The following is a 5,725-nucleotide window of genomic DNA, read 5'->3' as shown; positions in this document are numbered from 1 at the left end:
AATGAAAAGAAAGAGAGGTATCGAGACCTTATAAGGGAGTTGCAACGATTGTACCCGGAATATTCTGTTAAGCTGATCGTCCTTATCATCGGCGCTCTTGGAAGTGCCAAGCTTTCACTTGTTAATAGCCTAAAAAGCATCCCTGCGTGTCAACAATATGCTAGAACACTTGCGGGAAAAATGTAGAAGGCAGTTGTCCTTGGGTCGCTCCGTGTTCTTAGGGTCCACGAGGCTTTCACTGGATCGTCGTATTGATTCCTTTACAGACTGTAACCACCTATCTCACGGTTGTGAGACGTGGTTATGGCTGAAATTTTACCGCGATTTCGCTGGAAGCGGGTCGAATTTTTCAGATTAGCACCCGCTCCCGGCGAAATCCAGCGGTTGTCCTTATGACAAATTTTTAATTATATATACATAATATATTTATAAATTTTTAAATAGAAAATATAAATTTCAAATCAAGAAGAATACAGTTGAAATTTCAGTTTGAAAAAATATTTTTTTGAATAAAAAGAATCGAATTTTCATCAAAAGATTTGAATTATGAACCAAAAGAATGAACTTTTAACCCAAACAGATGAATTTTCAAACACGAAGAATAATTTTCTACTAAAAAAGAAGAATTTTCGACCAAAAAATACTGACTTTTCAAGGAAGGAAAGTAATTTTCAGGCAAATATTTTTATAAAAAAGAAGACATTTAAACAAAATGAATTGTTAACCAAAAAAAACACTAATGATGAATACCATCATTTTGAATATAATGATGCAGTTGAATAGAATAGAATTCTACTACGATCTGAAAGAGTATATTTTTATTACAAACATATTGTGTAGTGTAATCAATTTTTGATTTACAATTTTTATCAGATTTCGAGTTTTTACGAAAATTATAATCTAATAAAATTTTTAGGAGATTAATGAGAAGCGTCTTCCCAAAAATCATTTTAACCATGTTTTATTAAACAAAAAAGTTTTTTTTTAATTTTTAGAAATGAAATTTTGAAAGTTTTCAGATTTATAAAAAATGGCATTAAATCAGTGCAAGAATAGTGTGTCCACATTAATACTTGTAAAAATTTTAGTTTCGATTTTTGGCAGTCGATACTCCCTTTCTCCTTTCCAAATTTGTTTCTTTTAGCGAAAAATAAATTCCATATTTTTGTCCAATAGATCAACATTAACTAGTGCCCCCAGCTTTTGACATTATAATGGTTTTTTAAATGAAAAAATCTCGTTTTTCTGGAAAATAAAAGAAAATAAGTACATTTTATTAATTTTTTGCTCTACAAAATGCAAAATATTAGTTTTATGTAAATAATGTTGATAACTTTAATAATAATATTTCTAACTTAAAGTAACATATTGCACAAAAAACAGGATGTAAAAAAGGTTACAATGAATAAAAATAGTTTTTACAATTGACAAATATCCTGAAAAAATTACTTTTATAATTCTTTAATTGTGTCCTTAACTTGAGAAAAAACTCGGAAAAAATGGTTTAAACGGAAAAAGTTGTTAAAATAATAAATTTGCAAATCTGATAAGTTTGAAATATTATTATTTAAATGCAGCAACTCTTTCATTTATTCTGAAAAATGATGACTTTACTTTTTAAAATTGTAAGACAAAAATTGTTTAAACAAACAGACATTATTTAAAAACAAGAATTATTAAAAAAATAATTGTTAATTTTAAACTTTTTGTGACTTATGGAAATAGTCTCCAGTTGGTCAGAAAAATACAATTTATTTGATATAAAATGTGTATTGTAGAATATGTCGTACGTATCCTGCTTTTTTCAGAAAGTGAAAAAGTTGAATTTTACTGTTTTCAATAAAATAAGAAAGTATCTCAAAAGGCTATCCCAAGAAGTCACAGGTACAGAGTTTTTTGTTCTCCCGAAAAAATTTCTCAATAAGGGTTAGCTTCTTATGGTTTCTGATCATTCAATTAATGTGTAATTAAGACTAATAAAAAATGGATGTAATTTAACAATATTTTAAACAATGTCTGCAAAATTGATGAAATGAAAAATTTCAGGTTTCAAGTTAAACACACTAATTAAAAAGTTGAAAATAAGTTTAAAATTTTAGGAAACCCTGGCTCTAAAGGGTTTTTTAGCACAATGTAAGCTATATTTAAAAAAGAATTCAAATAAAATCAAAAGTGTATTTTTCAAAAAATTAGTTAAAATATTTGTTTTTAAAAAAGACAAAAATTTGTTAAAATGTTTGATTTAACATTATGTTACTTGTGTCTCACTATGAATAATTAAAAATAAAATAAAACTTAATTTATTTATATAATTATATAGGCATTATATATAATGCCGAATTATATACCGTAAATATTATTTGTTTCTACGTATTTCTAACTGCTTTAAAAATAATGTTCAACTATTTATAAAAATCCTGAAAAGTTTTTTAATGAATATCAATTTAAATGAATTTATATTTTTCAATTATAAACATTTTCGTGATGTTCAGAAATGTTTAAAAAAAAACTAGAAGATTCAAAATTTAACTATTAACAGATAATGCACCTTTCTGCCTTGAAAGTTTAAAAGTTAGTTATAAAACTAAACTATTTTTAAATGATGGATGGATTTAGTTGAAAACTTGACTATTGCATGAAATTAATTATATTAATAAAATTTTGATAAAAATATACTAGTAAATAAAATAATATATTAATAAAAAATTATTTTTACAAAATTTTCTGATTGATAAACCAAATCAGTTTTTTAATTGTCTGCGAAATATATCTTCCAATCTTGAAAAAATTGTTTTTCTAGGCTGTGCTTTGCTGAATTGACTTATTCATTAGGTTCTAAGAAAATGAAAAATAAACTTTCTTGACTCTTAAATAATTTTTTAGAAACATTGTATTGCATTGTAAGCATTGTATTGGGCGATAAGTGATTTGAGATTATTGAGGCTTTATCGTCAATTATTATTTTAAATTATTTCTCGGTTTTATTTTGATATTCTGATAAAATGCTGCTTTTTTAAATTTCTAAATATAGCGTGGAAACTTTTTTTAGTGCCACTAAACTGTAAAAAACAATGATATGACTTTCAAAAGCTATAACTCTTACAATGGGGAAAAAAGAGATTTTCGAATAAAAAATTTTGAAATTTATAGATAAAATATAGATTTTCTGAGAATTCGATAAAAAATGTCAAAACTTTCTACGAATTTTCAAACCTATAAGAAAAATAAAAAAAATTACTTAGCGTTACTAAAAAATATCTTAATAAATCTTATTTTCAACAAATTAATTTTTTAATTATAAACATTCTCAAGATTTTTAGAAATGTTTTGAAAATACTTAGAAGATGAAAAATTTAACTATTAACAGACTTTTTGCCTTGAAAGTTCAAAAAGCTAGTATAAAACTGAAGAATTTTTTTTCAGACAGATTGTTTTATAAATTGGTTATCAAAATATGGTTAATTAAAGTCTTAGTTTTTGAAGAAGTGAGCTGCAATGTTCAGGAAACGTCGGCAAAATTCCTAGTTTTTTAAACGAGTGAAAACCAAAATATCTCTTGTCATCAAAATGAATTATCGTGAAAGCATTACATTTATTATTAAAGAACTCTACGGGGAGAGTATTCTTACTAAAACCAACAACTTTAATAAGCTCAGTACTTTTCGAAGTAAGCTACTAATATATTTGGCTTTTTTTCAAACGGTGCAGGGATAACAAAACCCTCCCAAAATTCTTACAACTGAAAAATAATTTGGAACTTGAAAAATAATAATTTAAAAAATAAACATCCTCAGATTTGACATTTAGTGCGCATTGGACCACATATCTTTTGACCAATCCCAACGGATTAAAGAGCTTCCCAATCAAAAACAAAAAATAAAATTTGACAAATTACTTCCAGCAAATCAAACACAGCTAAAAGGTAAGTAAAAAACGTTTCTGACCATCCTCTCAACAATGAAATGATTTTAGCCTTGTCAAAATAACATAATTTTGCAGTAGCTTCTTTGAAAATCACAAAAGAAGAAATAATCAGCAATTTGGAATCCATAATGTATACCCTTCCGCCCAAGAAGGCGAATGACATACAACATAGGATGGCCAAAATTTTACGCCAAGTTCCATTGCCTTTTTCAAACTTAACAAAACAAGAAAAAGCCGCAATTGAAAACTCGATCAGAACCAAGATATTATAATATTACCCACAGACAAAGGAAACACAAAAGTAATAACAAATAAAGAAGACTATAACATAAAAAGTCATGGACTTTCTAACTGACGATGGATACACAAAACTTAAAAAGGACCCGACGAAAACAATAGTCAGTGAAACAAAAACCCTTATCAAAGACTCTAAACTTGATAGCCAAACAATATTTAAATTGATACAGTAGGTATCAATTTGGATATTATTTGGCGATCGTCAGTGCAATAAACTCACCAGCTTATAAATTGGCACGCTTCACGCTACAAAACTAAATTCTTTGAGAGAAAACTCCATCATTTACGTCCAAAACTGGTTTGACTTTATTAAAAAGATACAACAGATTCACATTTAATCTCAATACATCATAGTCAGTTTTGACACAGTATCTGTCTTTACGAAAGTACCAATCTCTGGTACAATTGATATTATTAAATCTTTTACAAACTTTCCTTTCGAGCTCGTACCTTTAATGGAACACAGTCTCAATAATACTTACTTCTCGTTTAATTAGCAATTCTAGGATCAAACATCAGGGGCATCAATGGGATCCCCAATCTCAACTGTAATAGTTAATATCTTTGTGGAACATCCAGAAATTATAATCTGTGAACAAGCCAAGTTACGAGGGTGGATCAAATATAAACCGGAATTTTCCAAATACTTTTCTTAGCCAATCGCAAGCACTCTCACAGTGTAGGTACTTGTAATGTAGTGTATTAGGAGTGGGTAAAACGCTTGGTGAGCTGTTTGACTCAGTCAATTGGTCAGTACAGCTATGAGTGAGCAACAGGTTCCAGCGTCCGTTGCACAACGGGTTATAATAAAGTTTTTAACTAAAGAAGGCGTTAAACCGTGCGGAATTTTGATGATTGAAGGATCAGTATGGGGATGATACTCTGTCTAAAACTGAAGTGTTTGATTGGGCCAAAAAGTTTAAGAGTGGACGAGAAAGTGTGGAAAATGTGGGTCATAATCGACGTCCAAGATGAAGTGTCTCCGGCGATAACATTGGTGCAGTTCGTGACCTTATTGAAAAAATAAAAAAATAAAAAATCTGTGCCTGATGGGTCCCGAAGTTATTGAACGAAGATCAAAAAAATATCCGACTGCGAATCAGTAAGAGACACCTGAATCGATTTCAGCGGGAGGGAGAGACTTTTTTGAAGCATATCGTGACATGTGATGAAACATGGGTGCATCACTACACTCCCGAGTCCAAGATGGCGAGTAAAGAATGGCGAAGGAAAGACGAAGCCGGTCCTGTGAAAGCCAAAACCCGTCTCTCAGCCGGAAAGGTCCTCGCGACCGTCTTTTTCGACTACAGAGGAGTGTTGCTCATTGATTTCCTACATGATCGACGTACGGTTAACGCTGCCCACTACTGCCAGCTGTTGGAGGCAGAAAAAGCCGCTTACTGAAGCAAAAGACGCGGTAACCCCATCAGAAACGTCATTCTTCTTCATGACAATGCCAGGCCACATACGGCGGGTGAAACGAAACAAAAACTGGAGGATATGC

Source organism: Belonocnema kinseyi, chromosome 10 (assembly GCF_010883055.1).
Source record: "Belonocnema kinseyi isolate 2016_QV_RU_SX_M_011 chromosome 10, B_treatae_v1, whole genome shotgun sequence".
NCBI classification, from domain to species: Eukaryota; Metazoa; Arthropoda; class Insecta; order Hymenoptera; family Cynipidae; genus Belonocnema; species Belonocnema kinseyi.
This window is presented reverse-complemented; position numbering follows the sequence as displayed.